General features: G+C 50.4%; 3 long non-coding RNA genes across 3 annotated transcripts; 1 reads left to right on the top strand and 2 right to left on the bottom strand.

Annotated features, from left to right (window-relative positions):
* Positions 1–10: 10 nt before the first annotated feature.
* LOC129051097 (uncharacterized) lies at positions 11–27,673 on the bottom strand. The gene is made up of 3 exons (XR_008515142.1): positions 27,301–27,673; positions 26,380–26,479; positions 11–1,332 (listed from the first exon to the last, which is right to left on the bottom strand). It is a non-coding gene; the product is annotated as an uncharacterized LOC129051097 (long non-coding RNA).
* On the bottom strand, positions 2,535–15,861 carry LOC134760495 (uncharacterized). The gene is made up of 3 exons (XR_010137998.1): positions 15,828–15,861; positions 15,059–15,104; positions 2,535–2,619 (listed from the first exon to the last, which is right to left on the bottom strand). It is a non-coding gene; the product is annotated as an uncharacterized LOC134760495 (long non-coding RNA).
* On the top strand, positions 15,983–17,212 carry LOC129051096 (uncharacterized). The gene is made up of 2 exons (XR_008515141.1): positions 15,983–16,216; positions 16,900–17,212. It is a non-coding gene; the product is annotated as an uncharacterized LOC129051096 (long non-coding RNA).

The raw sequence follows: 27,673 nt of genomic DNA, 5'->3' as shown, positions 1-27,673 counted from the left end.
AGGCACAAAGTTGGTTTTGTTTTTTAATATGGCTTTTGTTTTTAATTTTGGGCTGTTGCACATGAGCGGGAAAGGATCCAGGTCTCTGTACTTGGGACAAGACGCCTAGCAGAGGCCAGCTATGCACAGGTCTCCACCGATGTCGGAGGTCTGGCTCTTGGAAAGGCCAGGATGAGCTCTGTTGATAGAAGCCACCTGAGCTGGAAATGACCTTTGGGTTGACAATGCATTCTGATGAGCACTGCAGTCAGAAGTTCCAAGTGAGACTGTAGGATTTAGGGCAAGTTACTTAACCTGACTCAGTTTCCTGATCTGTACAATGGGTGTAATAATTGATCTTCGTCTGTGGGTTGTTGGGAAGATTAACACAGTGCCCAACATATGGTAAACACTCTAGAAATGGTAGCTGCTGTTATTAGTATAAATTCACTCACTCATTGACCCAGCAAATACATACTGAGTACCATATGTGCCAGGCACAATTTTAGGTGCTAAGGACATAACGGCAAACAAAACCCATGAAGCCCCTGCCCTTTGTGCAACTTCTAGTGGGGAAACATGATAATAGACAAATGAATACATTAAAGAATCTGGCCTCTGTGAGAGGTCATGTGATGTGGATGTCTCTGAGGAGGTGGCACCTAGGAGCCTGAATTTACCAAGAAGGAAACTGAGTCTCAAAAGTTCAACTTTGGAGGACCGGGCATGGTGATTCATGCCTGTAATCCCAGCGCACTGGGAGACCAAGGCAGACAGATCGCTTGAGCCCAGGAGTTCAAGACCAGGGTGGGCAACATAGCTATACTCTGTCTCTGCAAAAAATTTAAAAATTAGCCAGGTGTGGTGGTGCATGCCTGTAGTCCCAGCTACTCAGGAAGCTGAGGTGAGAGGGTCACTTGAGCCCATGAGTTGGAGGCTGCAGTGAGCTATGATCACACCACTGCACTCCAGCCTGGATGACACAGTGAGACCCTGACTCTAACAAAAAAAAGGTTCAACTTTGGGCAGCAGGTGCACACCACAGATGTTTGGGAGAGAGGGGCAGGAGGATAATCTTCAGGAGAGGGAAGGAGCAATCTTAGTGGAAAGGCACTAGGTGGTCAGACAGCAGCTGCCATGGAGAAGGCACGGGTTGCTGAACTGTTGGAATCCCAGCTCTCTAGCTTTAGTCTGAAAGGCTCCTCATGATGACCTGAAGGTCACTGTGGAGGAGAAAGCGCCCAGGCAGTGGAGCTGGAGAGACCCAGCTTCAGAACCTGGCCCTGGGTGACTTGCTGTGTGGCCTCAGACACCTGCTACATCTCTCCCAGGCTGCATCTTCTCTCCTGTAAACTGGGACCAAGAAGACATAGGTCACAGGGTCATTGGCAAGGTTGTGTGGGACCATACTTGTCAAGAACATGGCACACATTGGCACTCAGCAAGTGCCAAGTCTCCTGAAATTGCGGCTGAAAGAAAGGAAGTGACTTGTCCAAGATCACACAGTGAGTTGTGGCAGAGAGTAGGCAAGGTTGGGTCCAGTGTTCTCACTCCTGATAGCCAAGAACACAGCTTCTCCCGCGGCCAGCTAGAGGGTCTTTGCAGGGCAATTGCTGATAGGCAGCAGGCCAGAAAGGATTTCAGAGGAGGAAGGATTAGGATCAAGAAAAGAGACACCCCTATTTGGCATGCACCTGAGTTAATGCAAAACAAGCCATTCAGATTTCAACTTCGGGCATTCATTTACTTTCAACAGCTAAGCATGTTGGAGATACCTCCTAGGAGCTACAGAGCTGACTTGCCGGGTAGAGGGAGGCTGGAGGTATGGGAGGGGGGCTGTATGGAAAGGAGACATATTTCCCCAGCACAACCCCATCTGGCATTCCCAGACAGCACCGCCCCTCCCCATTTGACAAATCCCACTTCCCGCCTGGGATCCAAGGGGTTTCCAAGATTAAAAATCTGGTCACCCACTGGTTACAGGGCAAATGGCTCCTATTATGAGAGGGCTCTAGGGGCCTGGGAACCCAGCAACGGCTGGGCAGGTGCCTGCTGACACCGTCTTACCCAGGGGCAGGCCCATTCACTGCCCACACAGAGGTGGGAGGTGGGGGCCCTACCTGGGGTCCCTGCACCTCGACAGTAATTACTGCTTTCTGGCTGGCCACTGCCCAGACCACCTTGTTGATGGGAACTTGGTTCCAGGCTGAACAGGGCTTGGCCCTACTGCTCAAGGGCCCCCCCTTCCCACGACTGAGGCATGGGGGAGGTGTATTGGGGGGAGGATTCAGACTCCCAGCAGCCTAAGGAAGAAGCAGCGAGATTCAGGGACAGTGGACCTAGAAACTGGGACTGATAGTCTGGGCAGGCTCTTAGGGTTTAAATCACACTTTTAGCCAAGGGACCCCCTGGTGCACCCTCAGAAGTCTTCTGGATATAACTTCAGACACCTGGGTCCCCTAACGCATAACTACCGTGACAGCAGGTATAACTGGTATGTCAAACAAGCATAGCTCCTAGGATCATCAATACACAACTTTATTTTTGTCTCCTACCTTCCTTTAGACTTTCTTCAGCGCAAGTAATCTCCCCTGTTTCTGAACTGGAACTCCCGCAGGCCCGTAACTTTTCTGTCCAATCCTAGGTAGAATAGAGTCCTGAAGTCACTTTAAGTCACAAGAAACATCTCAGTTCTGATGCTAGAATGTCCAGCCCAAGATAGTGACCAAAACTGAACCTGATTTAGTGACAAGCTTTCCCCCTCCCGGGTGGGCAGCCTGCAGTGGGAGAGGAGGCCAGTGGGCTTTTCCTCAGTTTCTCAGCAGTGCTGTACCCAGCCTGGTCTTCAGCTCTCTGGGGTGGAGCCTGGGGAGAAGGAGCGGGAGGCCAGGGCAGTCCTACCCTGGGAAACAGGCTTTGGGCCTCTGGCTGGCCTTGGCCTATGTATAACACCAGCTCTTTAGGCCTTGGTTAGGAGAAAGAGTCAATGAATTTCTGGGTTTTGTGCAATATTCCTGTAGCAAGAATGGTCCCCTAGAGTAACAATGACTAAAACAAGATAATATCTACATTCATACTCTGACACAATTCTCACTTATTCTGCAAACTGTGATTAAAGGTCCATATGTGATTAACGCTGGGATAGCCCTGGAGATGCAGAAAACTGAGCCTCGTTGGGATGTTTGATGCCCTTGGCTTGGTCACCCATCTCACAATGACCAGAAGCTCAATGACACACAGGTGAGGAGAAACTCATTTTTATCCCTGTTTAGTCAATAACCAGGAAGCACGGGGCTTACAATCTAGAGAACACTTCTAAAGACCACATCTTCAGCAGTACCCACTTTACTGATGGGGAAATGAGCCTCAGAGAGATTAACTAATGTGCCTAATGATATTTGGTAACTGACAAGGTTTAGACTCTAACCAAGCTCTCCTGGTCCTAACTTCAGAGTCCTGTGCCTTTAAGACCACAATCTGACTCTCTTTTGTTGTCTGTGTGAGAGAAGAGTGAGGCAGGGATCTGAGTACATGAGAACGAACTAGGGAGGAAGGGCAGGCAGGCTAAATTCTCCCCGGGATCAGCAGAAAGCGGCCAGGGCTCAGACACTCACTGTGGCCATGGAAGCTGCAAGGCAGATTTAAACCCCAGACATTTGAGACACCATGTAAGCCCTCCAGTGCTGTAATATTTTTGGCGAGAGGAAGATGCAAGGAACACTTAAGATTTGGAATTGTTAACAGCAGTGAAAACACTACTTGAAAGCTGAAGGGAATAGCATGATGCCTGCTTGCAGCTCCCAGCTCACATTCATCCTCTCAGCCAGCCAACATTAGGAGTTTATTTTCCCAAGAGTTCAGACAGAAGTCCCAGAACAGATCCTCATTGGCTCAGGCGGGTCACATGTCCCTCCCTAAACCAATCACTATAGCTAGAGGATTTGGAGCCCTGATTGGTCAGGCCTGGGTCACGTGGTTGATTTGGAGTACGCAAGGTGGAGTTAGTTCCCCGGCCCTACTTATAATGTGGGTAGGGAAGAGCTCTTAGCAGAAGGGGGAAGGGGGAACGGGAAATGGGAAATTAGATAAGAAAGAGGGCTTTGTACCACAGAAGGATTTCTACTTTATAGATTGGCAGTAGGAGCCCACAAATGCTTTCACATGGGAAAAGACATTTTCAATGTTGGGGGTCATGAAGGTGAATAAGGCAGCGAAGAAATTGTTGCTACCTAATCATTAGGTGTCAATTAAACATGCATAGTATCGGCTGGGCGTGGTGCTGTAATCCCAGCACTTTTGGAGGCCGAGGCAAGTGGATTGTCTGAGCTCAGGAGTTCGAGACCAGCCTGGGCAACACGGCAAAAGCCGGTCTCTACAAAAAATGCAAAAATTAGTTGGGTGTGGTGGCACCGCCTGTGGTCCCAGCTACTCGGGAGGCTGAGGTGGCAGGATTGCTTGAGCCCCGAGGTTGAGGCTGCAGTGAGCTGAGATTGCACCACGGCACTCCAGTCTGAGTGAAAGAATGAGGGCCGGGCGCGGTGGCTCACGCCTGTAATCCCAGCACTTTGGGAGGCCGAGGCGGGCGGATCACGAGTTCAGGAGATTGACACCATACTGGCTAACGCGGTGAAACCCCGACTCTACTAAATATACAAAAAATTAGCCGGGCGTGGTGGCGGGTGCCTGTAGTCCCGGCTACTCGGGAGGCTGAGGCAGGAGAATGGCGTGAACCAGGGAGGCGGAGCTTGCAGTGAGCCAAGATCACGCCACTGGACTCCAGCCTGGGCGACAGAGCGAGACTCCGTCTCAGAAAAAAAAAAAAAAGAATGAGACCCCATCTCTAAAAAAAAAATAATAGAATAAAATAAACATGCGTAGTATCTATTAATGTAAGTTACTTGGCAATATGGGCAGTGAGTAAGAGGGTAAAATCTGGTTCTGTCACTTACCAGACTTTGAAGGAGTTACTTAATTTCTCTTTGCCTCAGTTTCCTCATCTTCAAAATGAGGACAGTAACAATAACTGCTCCTAGGTTTGTTGTGCAGATTAAACAAATTTATACACCGTAAGGCACTTCAAGAAGGGGTAGTCAGAGTGTTTGCTTCAGTTCCCAGGAGCTGGGAGACCTCAAATCCTGGCGGAGCCTCTAGCTCTGGATGCACAGACCTGACTAGCCTGGCCTGGCTGCAGTAGCTGGCCCTGAGTAGTGACCCGCTCGCCCGCTGCCCTCGGAAGCCTCGCTTGGCTGACAAACAGGAAGGTGGCAGGGCTGCCTGCGTGCCCTTGCCGCCCCCACAGCCCTGTGTCTGGCCCCAACCCTCATCTCTACTCGCGGCTGCGGTGAACTTGGATGGTGCTACTCTCACCGCAAACCACAGCCAGTCACAAATTGCCGTGTGGTGAGTAGCGAGCACATTTATAATTGATGAAATCAGGGGGTGAGAGCTCATCGCTGAGATGCTCAGTAAACAAAGCCCTGGTCCTTGGGTGGGGGAGGGGGTACTTGAGAGTAAACAAGGGGACAGGAATGTGGGGGGGCTCGACTCCCCTGGAGAGTACATGAAAGGTCTCACCCACCAGCTTTTGTTTTTATTATTAAACTTATTTTAAAGAGTTTCAATCCTATAGAAAAGTTGCAAGAATATATAGACTCACATAGATTCTTTTTTTTTAAGAGACCGGGGCTCAGTCTGTCTCCCTGGCTGGAGTGCAGTGCTGCAATCATAGCTCACTGCAGCCTCAAACTCCTGAGGTCCTCTGATCATCCCACTTCAGCCTCCCAAGAAGCTGGAACTACAGGCGTGCACCACCATGCCCACCTAATTTTTACTTTTTTTTTGGAGAGATGGGGTCTAACTATGTTGCCCAGGCTGCTCTCAAACTCCTGGCCTCAAGTGATCCTCCTGTCTCAGCTTCCCAAAATGTTGGGATTTACAGGTGTGAGTCACTGCACCTGGCCTAATAATTATATTCTTCAGTCTTTTCTTATTAGTCTATTCTTAGTCTCATTCTGTTGAACCATTTGTGAGTAAGCTGCAGAGATCATGACCTTCCCTGCTAAATACTTCAAGGACATTTTCTTACATACCTATAAGAATGACTAACAGCCGGGTGCGGTGGCTCATGCCTGTAATCCCAGCACTTTGGGAGGCTGAGGCGGGCAGATCACGAGGTCAAGAGATCGAGACCATCCTGGCCAACATGTTGAAACCGTCTCTACTAAAAGTACAAAAATAAGCTGGGTGTGGTGGCGCACATCTGTAGTCCCAGCTACTCAGGAAGCCGAAGCAGGGGAATCGCTTGAACCCAGGTGGCAGAGGTTGCAGTGAGCCGAGATCACACCATTGCACTCCAGCCTGGTGACAGAGCAAGACTCCGTCAAAAAAAAAAAAAGAATGACTAATATCAGAAAATGTAATAACACAACACTAATATAAAATCCATGTTCAAATCTCACCAATTATCCAATACTATCCTTTTTAGCAACTCTTTTTTCCCAATCTAGCCTGATTAGCCTTTCAATAGTCAAGGTCCCAGGTAATTGTCACCCTTGGTCCCCCACCCCACTGGGGGCTAGAATCCCACAGTCAGGTAGGAGTGATGAAGCTCAGGAGTGGTCAGGTCAGAAAACAAGGCCAAGCTTAGGATAACAGCTGGAGCCAGATGTAGAATCTGGCTAAGTAAGCTCTGGGAGCCCTGGAAGCTGTTTCCAGAAGGTCCCCAAGGGCTGGGAGCCCAGGTGAGCAGGGAGAGAGGCATGGAAGCTCTTACTGGGAGCCCAAGGGAGACAGGAGGCTCTCACACTTCTGTCACAGCAGCCAAACCCTGGGCATGGACAGGTGGGGACAGGAGAGATGTTAGGAAGATAGGGAGGAGATCATCAACATTTCAGGCACAGAAGCTGGCAGAAGAGAGACAGCTTTGTCATCTGTATTATGCTAATTGGTTAGTCTGTATATTTATTTAACAAATGTCTATTGCACCCTTACTGTATGCCAAGAACTATTTTAAGTGCTGGGGATACAGACCCAGTCCCAGCCTTAAGGTGTTTATGTTCTATTAGGAGATGGGATAGTTTGCATTGTTGTTGTGAAAACAGTCACCCCCCACCCCCTCCCGCTCCCCTTCACAACAGGTGTAAGAGAGTAAACTTGCCCACTCCACTGCTATTACACTTGGCCATGAGACTTATTTGGCCACTAGAATGTTAGCGGTGTGTCGTGATCACCCTTAACCCTGCTGTGAGGTTTGGCTTGGCTTTTAAGTTCTTGCCATTCTCCAAGAGAAGCATGTGCCCCAGGGAGCTGCTGGTCCAAGGAGAATGGAGAGAGACATGGAGTCCACCCAAACCCAAGCCACAGCCTGGAGCTGCCCTGCTCGGGCTGACACACAGACTCACAAATAAGAAAGATCAGCACTAGTTTGGAGCCTCTGAGTATCGGGGTGGTTTGTTACACAGCATCATTTCAGCAGTAGCTGACTAAGATGGGTGGAGACAGAATATAAACAAGCCAACTAAGACATGTGTGATGTCTTAGTGATAAGAACAGGAAGACAAAGAAAGCAGGAGAAGAGGAAAAGAGTGGTCAGTGCTGTTATAGATAGGGCAGCCAGGGGAAGCCCCCTGATAAGGGAGCAGAGATCTGAAGGAAGTGGGGGAAGGAGTTATCCAGGGCAGGAATTTCTCAAGGAGGAAACAGCAAGCGTGAAGCTCCCCAGGCAGGCACAAGCTGAGCCCAGGAGCAAACCTGTATGGCTGGAGCAGAAGGAGCCAGCGGGGGTAGGGTGGGGTGATAGGAGATGGTTCAGAGAGGAGGCTGGGGCCAGATCCAGTGGAAAGGACTTGGACATTTACTGGACTTGGACATCATCTCGTATAACTTGTTTCTAGCTGTCTGATGAAAGAGCGGACATGCAGAAAGGGCGCTGGCTGAGCTCCCTGGTTTGGGATTAGTACTGGCAGTGCCAGTGTCGGCCACATTCAAGCCAGTGTTCCAGGGGCCTTCTCTCAGTCTCATGCTTCTGCTTTTCCTTGAGATTCTCCCCTCTCTTGTTCCCTCCCTATCTTGGCTCTCTACCCACCGCCCCAACACCTCCAGCTCCCCCTCTGCTCCCGCTCTTGCTCCCCTGGACCTTCCTGGCTCTCGGCCTTCGACCCTCAGCCCTCAGCCCCTTTGGCTCTCAAGGTGGAGACCACTCCCACCTCTCCAGCCCTGTCCTGGAGCCCTGGGCATTCTGTCACTAGCTCTCTGCTTGGTCCTGTCCCTCAGGTGGCCTGTGGTCCTTTCACACTGGACACGCCTCAAACAGAGCCCATCGCCAGGGGAAGGGCTCTCAGGGACTATCTGAAACCTCGGGAACTTCGTAGACACCTCTACAAAGGGGAGCCAGTGGCTTTATTTTCCTAAGATACTGATTTCAACATGTCACTCCCCAGCCTCCTGTCTTGGATAGCAGCTCTTCTCTATGGAATGAAGGAACCCTCCTCGGCCCAACACTGAAGGTCTTCTACCGTCTGGTCTCAGCTCACCTTTGCACCGGCTCCCACCGCCAGCCAAGCTGGATGCCCTCCCACCCCATGCCTCAAGCACACCCTGCTTCTAGGTCCTTACTCACAGGGCCCTTTGCTCAGTGGGAGTTTGCTGAGGGCCCACTGTGTGTGGGCGCTTTCCAGGGTGCTCGGCACAGAGGGGCAGCTGGCAGACTTACATTTGTAGAGCACACTCGGGTGCCTCCGCTGCGCCTCCCTGCACCTCCCCTTCCTTCCTTTCCCTCAAGGCCGGTCACCTATGGCCTCCACGACCAATGTCTCCCTGCTCTTTGGTCATTGGGAAGGTAAGCATACCTTGCCTTGTGTCTGATTGCTCTTTTAAATGAAGATTTCCAGTTTTAACTATAGAAGTGACACATCCTCATTGTGAAAAATATGGAGAATGTGGAAAAGAAAGAAGCAAAAGAAGTTATATAACCTGGCTAAGAACATGGAGAAGCTTCTCTTAAAAGAGGTGTCCTCAGCTGCTCGCCTTCCACACGCCTTCCTCGCAGAGGAGGCAGCCTTGATTCCTGGGTGGGAAATGCCAAAAATGACGGAATCAAAGCCTTTTCTGGAAGCGGGCAGAGATTTCTAGGGGTGGGGAAGAGAGAATATAGAACTTAAGAGAATTGAGCTTTTGATGGAAAGTGGGGGTGGGGAACACGGAGGGGAGGCCCAGAGACCGAGAGGTCTAGGAGAACAGGTTAAAACCGAGGCCAGAGCCCTGGAAAAAGAGCCCAGAGGCCCCGGCTCTTTCCCTACTTACTGGCTGTATCTGTGTGACCTTGAGCTAGTCCGTTGGTCTCTCTGAGATGCAGTATTTTCCCGAGTGAACGGGCATTGCCACACTTCACCTCCTCACGGCGTTGTGGGGACCTTCAAAGCCATAAAGCCCTTTGTAAATGGTAACGCCTAACACAAATAGGAGAGCATGCTGCCCTCCCTGGGTAGGCCCCTCATCTGGGTCCTGGTTCCAGTCTGGTACTGAGCCTTTGGAGAACAAGGGTCACGTTTATTCCCATTTCTCTTCTGCATGCCCCAGTGCCCACTGAGCGCACTGGGAATACGAACACATTTATTATGCACTCTGCATATGACTAGAAGGAACTTTGGAGCTCAGATCCAGCCTTTACACAGATGGGGAAAATCAAGGCTCACACCACAAGATGAGCTTGGTGGTATCTTTACAACTCCAGGTAGTGACAAAACCAGGATGCAGATTCTGAGGAATGAGTGAGTAAGAGAATGAAGTCAAATGGGGCAACAGTCAGCATGAGCAAGGGCTGATCTATGGTGGGTCTTAGCCTTGGCTGTGCTCAGTGGCCCCGCAGCACCATCGTCTCTCCAAGGAGCACGGAGGCAGCCCCCTGTGTGGGGTATGGGCACAGACCCCAGGGCCCAGGCAGGCAGCGGATGTGCCGGTGGTCCTTGCCACGGGCCACCAGCTTTGCCACCCTGCTCCAGGGCCCTGGCCTCTCCCCAGGGTGCAGGACGCCACTCCCATGCACTCCGGCCCCGTTTCTTACCAGGCTGCTCTGGGATGGCAGCATCCCAGCATCGCTATAAATAGCATCTCTCCTGGGCCCCAGACGGCCAGTTGGCAAACACTATAATTTGCTGAAAAGTTTGGAATGTGTCTAAAAATGAAGAAGGCAAATGAGACCAGCCATGAGGGGAAGCAACCGGCATATCCATTTCAGAGAGGGGCTGAGCCTCTCTCCTGCTTCTTGCCAACTTCTTTACGAGGGCACTGCAGGCAAAGCTTCAGGGAGAAGGGACAAACCTGAGTTTAGGAAGGAAATATTGTCATTTCCAGCATCAGCTGTGGCGGCTACCTCTTGTATTGGCCTCACCCCTGACCTTCCTGTCCTAACCAAAGAACGAGAGGAACTGCCACTGCTTAACCCTTTATTGGGCTGTGCTAATGAAATTGAAGAGGACATGGCGAGCATGCAAGGACTGTGAGAGCCAGAAAGAAACCCCCAAAATAATTTCATTCAATAGTTTCATCCAAACTCTCCCAGTTTGCAAATGAAGAAGTGACTTGACAAAGGCCAGGCACCAAGTTGAAGCAGAACCAGATTTTGGCCAAGGTCCCTGGGCTCCCAGTTGGGTGCCGGGCATTGGATCCCAGGCCTGCTGTGAGGGCTGGCTCTCTTAGGGAAAGGGGAAGGGTCCCATGGCTCTCCCATCATGCTGAAAGTTGACACCTGACAAGTCACTGCAGCTTTCTCTTGTTCTGCTCTGATTCTCATTCTACTCCAGGGAGGCACAGCCACCATTATCCTGATTTTATGGCTGAACAGGCCGAGCTTCAGGGTAGAAACTCATCCACAAAGCCAGGGGAAGGCCTGAGTAGAATTCCCCACTCTGTCCCCAGACACGCTGGGCTGTTCCCACCTTCAGGTAGAACTCACTGCCTCAAAAGCCACCTTTTACTGTTCTTTGTCTTATCTTCTGGGATTGCGATTTTCCCTGTAGGAAAAATCATGGACAATGGCAATAGACTGGGTCTTAAGAATTCTGAGGGCCTGTCTTGGTGGTTCACACCTGTAATCTCAGCACTCTGGGAAGCCAAGGCGGGTGGATCACCTGAGGTCAGCAGTTTGAGACCAGCCTGGCCAACATGGTGAAACCCCGTCTCTATTCAAAATATAAAAATTAGCCTTGCGTGGTGGTGGGAGCCTGTAGTCCCAGCTATCAGGGATGCTGAGGCAGGAGAATCGCTTGAACCCGGGAGGTGGAGGTTGCAGTGAGCCGAGATTGTGCCACTGCACTCCAGCCTGGGCAACAGAGTGAAACTCCGTCTCAAAAAAAATTCTGAGGTAGAGCCCCAGATCCAGCAGTCTCACTGTATGATCTTGGGCAAGTCACTTCCCTTCACTAAGCCTGAATTTATCCTTATGTAAAACTATAATAAAAATAAAAGCTTCCTTTGGAAGGCCAAAGCGGGCAGATCACAAGGTCAGGAGTTCGAGACCACCCTGGCCAACATGGTGAAACCCCGTCTCTACTAAAAATACAAAAACTAGCTGGCCATGGTGACAGGCACCTGTAATCCCAGCTACTCAGAAGGCTGAGGCAGGAGAATCGTTTGAATCCGGGAGGTGAAGGTTGCAGTGAGCTGAAGTCGCACCATTGCACTCCAGCCTGGGCAAGAGAGTGAGACTATGTCTCAAAAATAAATAAAAATAAATAATAAAATAAATAAATGAATAAATAAATAAATAAAAGCTTCCATTCACAAAGCACATGGTCACGGGCTTTATGTGCATTTGTTCTCTTTGTCTTCATAACAATCAGACGGGCAAGATATATTCCTATCCTATTTTACAGATGAAGAAATTGAGGCAGGGGGTTAAGTGACTTGTCCAAGATCATATCATATTTTTACAAGTTGGAAACTCACTGCACCAGATGCTCTCAGGTCCTTTACAGCCTTAATAATTCTGCCTTTTGTGGTTCCAAACACAATAGAAACTAGCAATGGCTCGCTTGGTAGCTCTCAGCTCTTGCCAGCTGAGAGGCTTCATTTGGGGGCAAGAGAAGACAGGGAATAGGGAGAGTTCACATCTGTGAAAAGTCTGTGCAGAGGAGGAGCCAGGATGCCCTGTCTTGGCCCGTCAGCCAAGGCCATCTCTCGCTCTGCAGAAGGCACCTGCCGCCCTGTGGGGCCGCTTAGTAAGAACTGTGGCTGAAAAGCGACATCGCGTGTCCAGTTGTAGAACTGCACTGTCGGAGAACTCCAGGACAATGAGGAGTGGAGGGAAATATTCTGTTGTTATGGACTTGAAGGCTCTTTTAAATTATTTGTAAAGTTTTAAAAACACACAGGTGCCAGAGCCTCAGACCTAGAGAACCAGCGTCTCAAGCAGTAGGACAGAGATCTGTTTTTTTAAGACTTGGGCGATTCTGTGGCAGCCTAGCTGAGAACCACAAGTATAGATAGCTTTTAAGGGGGTGCTGGCGTGCTGGTCAGAACTTCTCAGCTGCAACACCTCCACCTGGTGTTGCACTTCTGTCTGGGATACCAGAATGTTCTAGGCAGCTGACAGAAACAAATCCATTAGACATTATTTATAAAGGAAAATCTAGCTGCACCGTACATTTGATTTGTGCTTTGTTAAGAAATGAAATGGCCGGGTGCAGTGGCTCACGCCTGTGATCCTAACACTCTGGGAAATGAAGGCAGAAGGATTGCTTAAACCCAGGAGTTTGAGACCAGCCTGAACAACATCGGGAGACCCTGTCTCCACACACAAAAATAAATAAATAAATAAATAAATAGCCGGGCACGGTGGCGTGCCAGCTACTGGGGAGGCTGAGGTGGGAGGATTGCTTGAGCCCAGGAGGTCGAGGCTGCAGTGAGCCATAATTGCGCCACTGCACTCCAGCCTGGGTGACAGAGTGAGACCCTGTTTCTTAAAAAAAAGAAAGAAAAGAAAAATAAATAAAATGGCAGCTGGTAAAAAAAAAAATGAGTATAGAAATAGATTCAGTTATCTTAGAGAAATGTCAGTGAAATTCAGTCCATGTGTAGAGGATACAGAAGTCTTTTTTTTTTTTTTTTCTTTAATGAAGTGGCTCTCAACTGGGAGCAATGTCTGGAGACATTTTACGGCTGTCACAACTGGAGGGTGCTACTGGCTTCTAGAGGGCAGGGGCAAGGGATGCGGCGGAGCATCCTGTAATCTACAGGACAGCCTCCCACAACAAAGAATTACCCGGCCCCAAATGTCTATAGTGCTGAGGCCCCAAGGCCCTGATTCCGTGAGCACAAAGGACTCCCATTTTTCAGGTCCCCTGAGGGTGAGGACTCTGCCCTCTTCGTCCTCTCTCCCGGGACCTAGCAAGAGGCAGGTGCTCAGTACACACTGCATGACAGAAGTTCAGTGAGGGGCATTTTGAGAAAAATTATCTAATGTGGACACATTTGCAAACCTCCCTAATATGCACAGTCCTGGGTGCATTTCTACATGGCATAGACTGTCTGAAGCTAAAAAATCTCATTTGTCGGCTGGACACTACCCAAGTACACCAAACACAACCTGGGAGTCAGGGGAGAGAGGGGTGGTGAGGAGGATTCAGACCCCGTAGAAACGGGTTAAACCTCAGCTCCTTCAAGCTGTGTGTCCTTGGGCAAGTTGCATAACTTCTCTGGGCCTTAGTTTCTTCCTCTGTAAAATGAGGCTAACACACCTTCTCACAGGCTGTTGTGAAGGTTAAATGGCATTGTGCACAAAAAATGATGAGCATGGCCCTGTATGTGCTGATTAAATGTTAGCTATGTGGGCCAGGCGCGGTGGCTCATACCTGTAATCCCAGCACTTTGGGAAGCCAAGGCAGGTGGATCACAAGGTCAGGAGTTCAAGATCAGCCTGGCCAACATGGTGAAACCCCCATCTCTACTAAAAATACAATTAGCCAGGCGTGGTGGCAGGTGCCTGTAATCCCAGCTACTCAGGAGGCTGAGGCAGGAGAATCTCTTGAACCCGGGAGGCAGAGGCTGCAGTGAACCATGATCGCACCACTGCACTCCAGCCTAGGCGACAGAGCAAGACCCCGTCTCAAAAAAAAAAAAAATGTTAGCTGTGATTGGCGCCCTCATGACTGAGGTCTAGATTGGTTGGGTGTGGCTGCTGTGCTGCCAGAAACAAGCTATCACTCACATTGTATCTGAACAAGAGTAATGATGGTGCATAATGAATACATTGGGAAGAGGCAGAAGGCCTTGGACTCACTAACTCAAAACCTCCGTGGGAGGGGCCTGGGAATATGCATCTGTAATAAACTCCTGGGCTTTTATTTTTTTGAGATGGAGTTTCTCTCTTGTTGCCCAGGCTGGAGTGCGATGGCACAATCTCAGCTCACTGCAACCTCCGCCTTTGGGGTTCAAGCAATTCTCCTCCTCAGCCTCCCAAGTAGCTGGGATTACAGGCACCTGCCACCACGCCCGGCTAATTGTTTGTATTTTTGGTAGAGACAGGGTTTCACCATGTTGACCAGGCTGGTCTCGAACTCCTGACCTCAGGTGATCCGCCCACCTCGGCCTCCCAAAGTGCTAGGATTACAGGCCCAGGTGATTCCTACAGTTGGGCAAATTTGGAAAATCTGGCTTTAGTACAAAGACTTTGGAGTTAAGCTGCCAGGCTCTGCTACTTACTAACTGGGTGATCTTAGGCAAGCTACTTAACCTCTCTGTGCCTCGATTTCCCCACCTGTTAAGCCCTTGCCCAGCACTACTGCTGGCATCCAGTAGATTCAAGAAATGGCAGCTCCTCCCGCCTCTTTCTCAAGTTTAATCGTGTATGATATTCACCTTCATCCTCCACACAAGGCCTGCCTTCTGCTCCTGTCATTTCTCTCTGACTCATCCTTTCTCTAAGTCCCCACTGGTCCTCAGTGGGTCTATTTGGCGCCCCCTGGCCTCCTCATGGGCTTCTCTAATTCTTGTCCCCACCATCTCATTGAGTCTGTCAAGCAGAAGCAACAACAGAACGTGTGCTGTGGTTTGTAGTTTTCAACGCATATTTCGCATATTTTACCTCATTGACTCTTCCCGATCATCCTGAAGCATCGCCATCAGGATCTCTGCAAAATGGGTGAGCTGAGTCTGAGGCTTAGGGTGACTGACTGTCCTGAGCCCCAGAGCGAGTAAACAGGAGCATCTCTGCCTCCCGGCCCTGTGCATTTTCTCCGGTGACCTGAGGCCTCTCAGTTCCTCCCACTGCCCCTAGTCTGATTCGCATCCTGACCTTCTGCTGCTCAGGAAGCAGCTCTGGCTCCCCAGCGATCAGATCCAAGTGCCTACACCTGGTTTCAAGGCCCATCACAGGCCACAGCTTGGAATCATTCTCCCCCTCCTGGATTTCCTGCATTTCCCAGACTTTCCATCAACCCAGCTGGGCTCTTCTCTGCCTCTCATCCTCCCTGCCTCCCTGCTTGGATGCAAGCTGTCTCCCTGCAGAGCACCCCTTAGATAGAGTGGATAGCACAGGGAGGAATGGAGGCATGCCATGCCTGGGGTCCCTCCAAACCCCCATGCCTGGCCTCACTCCCTCAGCCCCTGCCAGGCCTCCTTCTCCAGGAAGCCTCCCTGCCCTTCAGTGAGTATCCAGTGCTCAGCCAGGCGGTCACAGCCTCTTGCTGCTCCTCTCCTGCCCTGCCCCCACCCCTCACACACACACTGGCCTTTGGTCCCTTTCTGCCCAGCAACTCAATCTTTTGGTGTTATTTGTATTTGTATCACCCTATCTGTCAAAAGGGGTGGGGTGGGGTGGGGGAGAGGGCTGCCACCCCCCATGTGGAACCCACCGTGAGACCATGAACAGAATGGGGGTGACTGACAGGGCCCCTCTGCCACCTTGGCTGCTGGGGGCAGTGGTAGAAATCACCACTGGCTATTGTGACCTCCAAAGGCACTTGTCACTACACAGTGACACAAAGGTTGGTTTCCGGCTCCTCCCCATGGCCAGCATATCCCTGGGCTCCAAGACAGGTCCGCATCATACTGCCAGTGGATCCTCGGGGTTAGGCACCCAGGCATGGATGGGATGCAGGCAGGTCTGGGACTGGTGGCTGGCTCTATTGTGCTCTGATGCTGCAGGAACAGACCAGATGTCATCCAGGGGCCCGGAATTTGGGGGGCGTCGCTGGGTGTGGCAGCATCAGAAGCCTCAGATCCGCATCTCCATCTGCCACAGGTGAGCTCTATACCTCTGAGCCAGTGGCCTGTGGGACTGAAATAATCAGAGCTACTTTGGGGTCAGAAGGTACAACAGGGGTGAAGGATTGGGGTGGGGGAGGGGTTGGGGGTCCTGGAGGGCTGGTGTTGTGTTTCTGCCTTCACTCCTGACATCCTCCTGCAGTACAGGGCGAATATTTTTACCCACATCTTGCAGGTGAGAAAACAGAGGCCTGAGAGGCTGTGCTCGGAGTTCACACAAGATTCTTAGTCCTGGCACCACAAGAGTCACATGCCAAGTCCCAGGCTGCATCCAAACCAATTGAATCAACTGGGGATTCAATTGATTCCCCTCTGGGGAGCGGGACCCAGCAACAGTATTTTGATGGTCCCCATGTGATTGTGGTAGTGCGGCCAGTGGGAAGAAGGCAGACTAATGGCTCAGATGGCACTTTGCAAACTTTCAAGTTGTGCAAGATTCCCCTTGTGTCTTCGTGTAGCTCCTAGTCCACCCTGAGCCTCCGTGCTCATCTGTAAAATGGGGATAATACGGTTCCTTGAGTTGATGAGTTGAAGTGCTTTCTTAATTAACATTGCAACTTGACCACCCGGCACTCTTGGTTCCCTTTTCCCTGTGTGGAGGGTTTGTTTCTGTTTTGCCATAGCCCTTACCACGTGTGAACATATATTTTACCTATTCAGGATTTTAATTCATCAGTGCTTGACACTCCCCTACCTCCGCTAGAACACCATATGCATGAAGGCCAAGATCTTCGTCATTGCTTCACTTTTATTCTTTCCTGTATCCCAAGCACCAAGCAACACAGTATTTAGCACATAGTAAAGTGCTTAACAAATAGCTGTTGAATGAATGAATGTGCCTGGAGCCATCTCATACGTGTTACAGGCATCACTGCTGCTGCTGCTGGGCTTGTGGTCTGGTCTGCAGCCTTCTCGCCTGAACCGCTCACCTCCCAGGCTGCTTGCAAACTGAATAAAGCCCTCCCAAAGTCAAGCTGATCGCTCCTTTCGCTGAGAAACATGCCTCTGTCCCTGCTTCTTGGGGTCTCCCCAGCCCACCATCTCCCCTTGGACACAGAGTGCCAGAGCACTAGCAGGGAGAAGTGGCAAAGTTTCAAGATTTCATTTGTAATTCTTTTCAGATGAAATGTCAGAAATATTAGAAAGGCAGAGTCATAAATCTGATCCTAATATAGCATAGAGCTTATTAATGAAGAATAAATCACCGAGGGAAACCTCCCTGGGGTGCTTCTCCAGGGCCTGTGGGGAAGATGGCATATTTATGTGCAAGCATAGCGGGTCTTTTACCTTCTCAGATATATGGCCAAGGCAGATTTGTCAGGGCAGTAGCCTTAACATCAGCCAATTATATTTTTTTCTAGTAAAAATTAATCTATTCTATAGAAATCTCCTAAGCATTTATTGGATTAGGATCACATCCAAATGTAGAAAATTAAACACACACATAGTGCACACCACGGCGGGACTCTGAGAGGCCCTGAAATGGAATGACAACCCCCCCCCCACCTCTGCTCCCTGCCAAGATATTCTCCCATCTGAAAAACTCAGAGTGAAGGAGCCAGAGGGGACAGCCTCATTGCACAGGTGGAGAAACCAAGGCCCAGAGAGGGGACAGGCCTTGCCCAGGGTAACCCAGATTGCTAAGGCTGACATGAGACAAGAACCCCAGGTCCGGGCTGGGTGTGGTGGCACACACCTGTAATCCCAGCACTTTGGGAGGCTAAGACGGGAGGATTGCTTGAGCCCAGGAGTTTGAGTCCAGCCTGGGCAGCATTACAAGACCTCCATGTGTACAAAATATTAAAATAATACAAAAATCATCTGGGCATGGTGGTGCACACCTGTAGTCCCAGCTACTCAGGAAGCTGAGGTGGGAGGATCACTTGAGCCCAGGAGGTTGAGGCTGCTGCAGTGAGTCTCAATCACACCACTGCACTCCAGCCTAGATGACAGAGACCCTGTCTCAAAAAAATTTTAAAAAGAACCCAGCTCCTTCTTCCCACCTCAAAAGATGTCCACATCCCAATCCCCTAACTGTCCCAATGTGAATATGCTACCTTATGTGGCAAAGGGAACCTTCCAGGTGTGATTAAATTAAGGATATGAGGATGGAGGGATTTATCCTGGACTATCCAGATGGGTCCAATATAATCAAAAGCATTCTTATAAAGGACAGAGGGAGGCAGGAGAGGCAGAGGAGATGTGATGGCAGAAGCAGAGGCTACAATGACACGGGGCCATGAGCCAAGGAGTGTGGCAGCCTCTAGAGGCTGGAAGAGGCAAAGACCAGATTCTCCCTGGAGCCTGTAGAAGCACTGCAGCCTGCGGGCACCCCGCTTTTCAAACTTCTTCCCTCCACAACTGTCATAGTCTGTCTGTGTTCTCTGAAGCCACTTGGTCTGTGGCAGTTTGTTACAGCAGAGCTAGGAAACTCACATAGTGTTAGAAGGAGAAGCATTGTCAGGGAAACTGCACCTGGCAGTGTGGGCTTCCCTCTGTATGCAGTGCTAGGGAGGGACCCCTACCCTGAGGGCATGATCACCCCAGAGTCATGCGGCTCCTCCTCTCCAGAGGCCACAAAGCCACCACCCCCTGCCTGCTCTTCCCTCGTTCATGATGTTCTCACCCTCATATGCTGGGCTGCAGTGGGGTCTTCCACTGTTTTCTTAGTCCCCCAGACTCCTGCAGCTTTTCTGCAGCCTGACCCCCTTCCAGATGGTTTTCCCTAGTACCTCACCTTTCCCCATCCCTCCTCTCAAAGACGCTAAGGAAAGAGCGACCTGCGCCCAGGGCTTTTTCCTGCAGCCCCTCCCTGGTTCTCAGACACTGTCTTCGGTCACCTCTCACGGCCTCGGGAGCCTCAGAACACCAGCCTCCCCTTCCCATCTTCGCTCTGGGGGCCTGCTCCAGTCTGGTGATTCCTCTCTCCATCTCTCAGCATTTGGGGACAGTTATGTCACTCAGAGAGCTCCCAGGGAAGAACCTGAAGAACAGACCCAGATAGAGGGAAGAGAGGGCGGTGGAAGCTTATGGAAAAAGGGGCAGGTAGCCAGTGGCTGTGGTGCAAATGTTCTCGAGTGTGGCCCCCGGCCTGCCTAGCCTGGCTGATGCTTATTAAAAGTGCATATTCGGCCAGGCACAATGGCTCATGCCTGTAATCCTAACACTTTGGGAGGCCGAGGTGAGCGGATCACTTGAGGTCAGGAGTTTGTGATCAGCCTGACCAACATGGTGAAACCCCATCTCTACTAAAAATGCAAAAATTAGCCGGATGTCGTGGCAGATACCTGTAATCCTAGCTGCTTGGGAGGCTGAGGCAGGAGAATCACTTGAACTCAGAAGGCAGAAGTTGCAGTGAGCTGAGATCACACCACTGCACTCCAGCCTGGGCAACAGAGTGAGACCCTGTCTGAAAAAAAGAAAATGTATATTCTGGCTGGTGACAATGGCACCTACCTGTAATCCCAGCACTTTGGGAGGCTGACGCAGGAGGATCCCTTGATCCCAGGAATTTTAGTCCGGCCTGGGCAACATGTTGAAACCCTGTCTCTACAAAAAGCACAAAAATTATCTGGGTGTGGTAGCACACACCTGTGGTCCCAGCTACTCAAGAGGCTGAGGTGAGAGGATGGCTTGAGTCCAGGAGGTTGAGGCTGCAGTGAGCTGTAATCAGGCCACTGCACTCCAGCCTGGGCAACCAAGCAAGATCCTGTCTCAAAAAAAAAAAAAAAAAAAAGGCCAGGTGCGGTGGCTCACGCCTGTAATCCCAGCACTTTGGGAGGCTGAGGCGGGCGGATCACAAGGTCAGGAGATCAAGACCATCCTGGCTAACACGGTGAAACCCCGTCTCTATTAAAAACACAAAAAATTAGCCGGGCATGGTGGCGAGCGCCTGTAGTCGCAGCTACTTGGGAGGCTGAGGCAGGAGAATGGCGTGAACCCGGGAGGCAGAGCTTGCAGTGAGCTGAGATCGCGCCACTGCACTCCAGCCTGGGCAACAAAGCAAGACTCTGTCTCAAAAAAAAAAGGTCGGGCTCGGTGGCTCATGCCTGTAATCCTAGCACTTTGGGAGGCCAAAGCAGGCGGATCACCTGAGGTCAGGAGTTCAAGACCAGCCTGACCAACATGAAGAAACCCCATCTCTACTAAAAATATAAAATTAGCCTGGCGTGGTGGTGCATGCCTGTAATCCCAGCTACTCAGGAGGCTGAGGCAGAAGAATCACTTGGACCTGGGAGGGGGAGGTTGTGGTGAGCCAAGATCGTACTCCAGCCTGGGCAACAAGAGCAAAACTCCGTCTCAAAAAAAAAAAAAGTGCATATTCTAGTTGGGCATAGTGGCTCATGGCTGTAATCCCAAAAATTTGGGAGGCCAAGGTGGGAGGATCTCTTGAGACCTGAAGTTAAAGATCAGCCTGGGCAACATCACAAGACCCCAACTCCAGAAAAAATTTAAAAATTAGCCAGACATAGTGGTGTGCACCTGTATTCCCAGCTACTTAGGAGGCTGAGATAGGAGGATTGCTTGAACCCAGAAGTTTGAGACTGCAGTAAGCTATGATTGCACCACTGCACTCCAGCCTGGACAACGAGACCCTGTCTTTAGAAAAAAAAAAAAAAAAAAAAGGCACGTATTCCTGGACACCCCTCTCACCGATAAACACGTCCTTGCCAGAGCAGAATCTCTGAGAGTGGGCCCAGGAGTCTTCAGTCTACCACGCTCCTGGGATGTGTCTTACACAAAAATCAGGAAGTAGGCCGAGCACAGTGGCTCATGCTTGTAATCCCAGCACTTTCGGAGGCCAAGGCAGGCAGATCACCTGAGGTCAGGAGTTCGAGACCAGCCTGGCCAACATGGTGAAACCCTGTCTCTATTAAAAACACAAAAAATTAGCCAGGCATGGTAGCGGGCGCCTGTAGTCCCAGCTACTCGAGAGGCTGAGGCAGGAGAATTGCTTGAACCCAGGAGGCAGAGACTGCAGTGAGCCAAGATCGTGCCACTGTACTCCAGCCTAGACAACAGAGTAAAACTCCGTCTCAAAAAAAAAAAAAAAAAAAAAAATCAGGAAGTAGAAAGAGCATGGGCTTTGAAGTCAGGGAGCTCTGGGCCGAACTCCTAGCTTTCCCCTCCTCTTAGTTGTGGGAATGCTCTTTATCTTCTCCAAGCCTGTGTTCTCTTCCATAAAGCTGGGGGCTCTGATCTGCATGTGGCAGGAATTATGAGGATTCACATAAACAGGGAAAGCACAGAGGCAGATGCTGCGGACACCCTCCCGCATCTTCTGGGGGTCGCCTCATCCCGGAGCCCAACGGACCTAACTTCTGACAGCCTGAGGGCCCCTGGGAGTGCTGAAGAACGAGTGTCCCACCCACTCCATCCAGCAGCCTTAACCAAGGACGGGATGGAGTTGGTGTATAAGTACCCGCTCCCTCATCCTTCCGGTGGGATAACTCTGAGGTGTAGGTTCCACGCTGGCTCCCGAGTTTCCCAGTAAAATTAAGCTCCCGTCACCCGCCGGGGTGCCTTTTCTGACAACACGCCCCGTAAGCTGCCTTCCTTCCCTGGGTCACCTCCCTACCCTCCTACTGGAGCTTCCTGTGAGCATCCCTCAAACAAACAACTTGCCCTCAAGTACTTGTCTCAGGTCAGCTCCTGCGGGACCCCAGGCTAACATAAGCCTGGCAGCCTGGAAATGAGCCTTTTTTTTTTGAGACAGTGTCTTGCTCTGTCGCCTATGCTGGAGTGCGGTGGCACAATCACAGCTCACTGTAGCCTCAACCTCCCGAGCTCAAGCCATCTTCCCACCTCAACCTCCAGAGTACCACCATTCCTGGGTAATTGTTCCATATTTTTTGTAGAGACGGGGATTTTGCCATGTTGCCCAGGCTGGTCTCAAACTCCTGGGCTCAAGGGATCCACCTGCCTCGGCCTCTCAAAGTGCGGGAATTACAGGTGGGAGCCACCATGCCTAGCCGTGAGTTCTTTTTCCTCTCCTTGTCTTTGGCTGTCAGTGTGGAGACCAGGTTAGCGCAGACCAAGCAAAGCCACCACAGGGCCTGGGTAGTGCTGTGGCTTGCAGGGGTATGTACGTAGACACTGATGTCCAGGACCCAGCAAGGACAGTGTCCCCTGACTGTAAGGACGCCATTGAAGTCCCAGGAAAGGCAGCTCACCCTTCCCTTCGCCAGATCCCCAGTATCTGCTAGTCGGGGAGCAGAGCTATAGTCCCATCCACAAGAATCCCCTAATCCCACATCCCTCAGTCTGAAATTGGCCCTAACCACAACTTTCCCTATCTTCATCTTTCTTTCCTAGTTCCTCAGACACAAAGCAAACAGCCGCTTCCCCGCTCCTCAGAGACACCTTGCCTCTAAATCTTGAAACTGCCAAGCCCCAGCTGGCTAGGCCGCTGGCCACATGAATTCTAGCCCCCAGGGGCATTGAAGTCACCTCCCAGAGAAATCCCTATGATTTCATCTTCTATTTAATCTTTATTTCTCCTCATACTTTTTAGAACTTCAAATAATTTCTCGTTTGTAGTAACTAGGAAGCCATAAATCGCCCCTTTATGTCTAAGGAAAATCAATTGTTATTTGACATTTTACCTTAATATTCCCGACTTCCTTCAACTGTAATAAAGCTTCCATCTGCCTTTTATTTTACAGGCAATTAGTAAGTCACCTTTTTAAAATTTCTCCACATTTTCTATCAAATGAATGCTAGGATTGAAAGGGGAGAGCTGTTTTATGGGATTGAACTCACCGAGTAGAAGGGATTTATCTGTAGCCTTCGAGGTACCAACACTCATTAATGGGTTTTATTGATTCGGAGGCTTTTTAACCCTTAGCAATAATACAGGTGTCACCTGCCCAAGGCAGTTGGGAGGGGGCAGGGATGCTGGGAGGGGCTGTGGGGGAGTCCACACATTTCTGAGCCCTGGGCCCAAGCTAGAAAGGGAGAGAAATGAGATCTAACCCTTTGAAGTGTGATCATGCTCAGTGCAACCACACCCTCAGAGGTAAATTACAGCCCAGACACCCTCTTTTTCCTGGAGACAAAGTTGGAGTTTTTTGGGTTTTTTCTTCAAATTACCCAGGGGAATGCAACGCTTTTGCACCCCTATCATGGGATCAAAAGAAAGAGGCCCATTGTTGGGGTTCAAGGCCCTGGGCTTGGTCTGACTCTTTTAGCCCTGGGGTTGTAGGCAGGCCAGAGAAGGAACCTCTGAGACTCAGTTTCCTAAGATGTGAAGTGGAGAGAAGAATCTCCTCCTTGGCCACCTCGCAGGGCTGCTGGTGTTCGTCCCCAGACCACGTCTGTGAGAAACGCTTAGAAGACCACGCAGGGCGTAAGAAACTACATAAGGAACCAACAAGAATCCTGGTCACAAATGGAAACCTCAGTCCACAAACTCCAGAATGAAACCTTCCTTGCTTTTCTAGAACTCATCTTATCGGTTCTGTACCCCCATTGCCTGGGCTGGTGGAACTTTGGTGCCAGTCTTTCCCTAGCAGTTTCTCCAAAACCCCCTGCAGCCTTTCCCACCATTCCCCTTCCTTGAAGGCTGCCATTTGACACTCAGAGCCCAGGAAGGCTTTCTTGGTCCAGACAGCAGGACTGGAAGCCTTAGAGCTGTCGGCAAGAGATGTGAGTCCTGTAGCTGAGGACAGTCCAGGGAGAGTATGAATAAGACGGCAAAAGTAAGTCTAGAAGACATTAATGGTAGACTTTGGGTGGCAGGTGTATGGGTGTTCACTGTAAAATCCTTGCAACATTGCTATACACTTGAAATTTTTCATTAAAATATTGGAAGGGAAAAAAAAGGCTTAGTCTGGGGCAAATCCCCCAAGGTAGGGTACCCACCTGTGATGGGAGAAGGGAACCAGTGTGAGCAGAGGAAGAAGGCAAGAGGCCCTCTGAATCTAGACGAATTTGTTTTTGTGGGACCTGCTACGTTATTTGTGGGCCCAGTGCAAAATGAAAATTCGGGGCCCTTCCTTCATAAATTAAGAATATCAGCCAGGCACAGTGGTTCATGCCTGTAATCCCAGCACTTTGGAGGGCCGAGGTGGGTGGATCACCTGCGGTCAGGAGTTCGAGACCAGCCTGGCCAACATGGTGAAACCCCGTCTCTACAAAAATTACAAAAATTAGCTGAGTGTGGTGGTACATGCCTGCAATCCCAGCTACTCAAGAAGCTGAAGCAGGAGAATCGCTTGAACCCAGGAGGCAGAGGTTGCAGTGAGCCGAGATCGCGCCATTGTACTTTATCTTGGGTGACAAGAGTGAAACTCCATTTCCAAAAAAAAAAAACAAAAAAATAGATATCAAAATGGGGACAGCAGAGCATTAAACCACATGCCCTTCTTATCTTAGAGCCCTGGGTCCTGCACAGGTCGCCCGGCCATGAAGCCAGCCCTGTCTGCTTGGGTTGAGAGGTCTATTTTGACCAACCCCTTCTGACCCATCTCTCCATTTCTAATCTTACAAGAACAATACACTGAACTTAGCATTTGATGCAAGTGAACAATAAGTGAGTAGGTTGGGACCTTTTCTTTTTTTCTTTCTTTCTTTCTTTTTTTTTTTTTTTTTTTTTTTTGAGATGGAGTCTCACTCTGTTGCCCAGGCTGGAGTGCAGTGGCATGATCTCGGCTCATTGAAACCTCTGCCTCCCGGGTTCAAGTGATCCTCCTGCCTTAGCCTCCTGAGTAGCTAGGACTACAAGCACGTACCACTATGCCGGCTGGTGTCTTTTGTATTTTTAGTAGAGATGGGGTTTCACCATGTTGGCCAGGCTGGTCTTAACTCTTGACCTCGTAATCTGCCCACCTCAGCCTCCCAAAGTGCTGGGATTACAGGCGTGAGCCACCACGCCCAGCCAACCTTTTCTAATAATAATAAGATTTACTGCCCACATGGCCTTCACCGTATGCCAGACGCTGACTCAGCACCCCGTGGACATTAACTCATTCAAGCCTCCCAGCAACCCTCTGAGACAGGACTATCATTACTCCCATTTCACAGATGAAAACTCAGAGGCACAGAGAGAATAGGTCACTTGCCTAAGCTCTCAGAGCTGGTAAGTGGTAGAGACGAGCTTTGCTCCCAGGTAGCTGGGCTCCAGAATCATGCTTTTAACCACTCCACTCTGCCGCCTCTCCAAAAAGATAGTCAGGACAAGCCTGACAGAGATGGCCTCCTGGATGGAATTTTTGCTAGTCCCAGGAGGGCAACCTTCTTGGCATGGCTATAGCGCTCAGTGCTGCTCAACTACAAGGTCACCACACACCATCTTGAACTGCGTCACAGGTGTCTCATTACTAGTCAGAAAGAAGCAAAGTCTGTGAATAATTAAACTTTTTAAAAAATGAAATCAGATTCAAGCAGTGTCCTCTCACATATTTGTATCTTAACTGGCTTTTCAGACTGCAGGAACAGCCAGCACCAGAGATATCTCCTGCAAGGCCTCCTAGGTGGGTTCTTGGAAGAAAGGAATGCCAATGAATATCACTGCAAGGTGAGGCAGGACAGGAGACGCAAGAACTGCACCGCTAACCTTATTAATAGGGATTGAAGAGTGCTGAATTTATAAAAGCAATGCTTTTGGTTTCATGGGCTCCCGCTCTCTTTACAACTGCCCCAGGACACCACGGACACCTGGTGGCCACCAGTGGAATTGCAGGCTTAGTGTCCAGAAGGGTCTTTCTCCCACTTGGTAGAGAGGAGAGAAGCTGCGTCCTCAACTCCAAGAATCCCATATTCCCCAATCCACATCCTTGAGTCTGAAAATGCCCCTAACCACTACTTTCCCTACCACGTCTCCCTTTCCGAGTTCCTCAAACGCAAAGCAAACAGCCATCTCCTGCACCTGTGTGCAGTCGTAGCGGTACGCAGGAGATCCAATGTGCCTGAGTGAGTCTGGAACACCCCCTGAGAACATAGCCCTTGAGGATGGGTAGGAAATGGCCACGGAGACAATAGGGGAAGGGCATCCTCAGAAAGAGGGGACAGATTTGGGGGCACGCCTTGTAAGAAAGAGCTCCAGGATGCACCCGCGATTATTGTTTCATTTTACCCCAGGGAGATAGTATTGCTCACGTTTTAAGGTGTGGAAGTAAAGATTCAGGAAAATGAGCTTACCTGCCCAAAGTGATCTGACAGGTAAGTGGCAGGGCCGTCTTGTCTGATGTGAATTGAGGAGGATTTGAGCTGGTAGAGTTCGGGAGTAATTCTAGATCACCTGGGGAAAACAATAAACATACAGGGCAGCTTTCAAGTGCTCGCACTACACTTGGCACTGAAGCCTGCCCAGTCTTTGGGGCACAGCCAGGAGGATGAGGGCCCTTCCTACCAAGGTGGCTGCCACCGACTGGCTGGGCTGCACTGCATGCAGGGCAGAGGGCCGGAAAGATGAGATTTACGATGGCCATGGCCTTCACGACTTAATGGTCAGGAGTTGAGCTATTTCATCTTATCAGACAGTTTTGCCTAGCAATAGCCACAGACCTTCATTCCAGGATGGCTTTTAGTCATGAGGGGGTGACCTGCAGGTCTCCTAAATCATGTTAATTCCCAGGGCAGCGGGCTGTGCTTTCTTTTCTCCACAGTGTCTTTCACCATTCGCCAGCCATTTGCTTCTCTGAAGGAAAGTCTCTCCGGGGCCAGCAATGTTGAGGAATGAAGGGTGTGGGGGAGCAGAAAGGCCACTCTGGTGTGGCCTGACTTGGGACCATCTGTCCACTCAGATAAAGCTCAGCAAACGGTCAAGGAGCTGAGAATCGGCTCAGTCCCTCCCTCTCCCTCTCGCTCTCTTCTTCCCTCTATCCCCTCCCCACTCTCTCAGCCCCTCACCTAGCTAGCTGCCCCTCCCTTACCTCGCAGGACCCCCCTGGGGTGGGACTGCTTGCTGAGCAGTTCTGATGAAGGCAGGACCCTTTCCTCTCTGTGGACTCAGTCCTTGAATAAGACCCTCCAGAGGACCAGTGTGTGAGGGGGTGTTGCCAGCCTCTGTTTCTCCTGAGCCCTCCTCCCAAGTGCAAGTGTGAGAACTCCTCTCCACACCTTCCTGCGTGTCCAGGGGCTTCCTTTAGGGCTCTAGGAGTCCCAAGACATCATGGGTAGGCAGCAGATGGAGAAAGAGCGGACTGTTCCATCCAGGCCAGGCACGGTGACTCACATCTGTAATCCCAGCACTTTGGGAGGCCGAGGCAGCAGATCACTTGAGGCCAGAAGTTGGAGACCAGCCTGATGGGGTAGAAACTCCGTCTCTACTAAAAATACAAAAATTAGCCAGGTGTGGTGGCTCACGCCTGTAATCCCAGCTACTTGGGGGGCTGAGGCAGGAGAATTGCTTGAACCCGGGAGGTGGAGGCTGCAGTGAGTTGAGATTGCGCCACTGCACTCCAGCTCTGGATGACAGAGCAAGACTCCGTCT

This window comes from Pongo abelii, chromosome 19 (assembly GCF_028885655.2).
Source record: "Pongo abelii isolate AG06213 chromosome 19, NHGRI_mPonAbe1-v2.0_pri, whole genome shotgun sequence".
Lineage (NCBI taxonomy): Eukaryota > Metazoa > Chordata > Mammalia > Primates > Hominidae > Pongo > Pongo abelii.
This window is presented reverse-complemented; position numbering and strand designations above follow the sequence as displayed.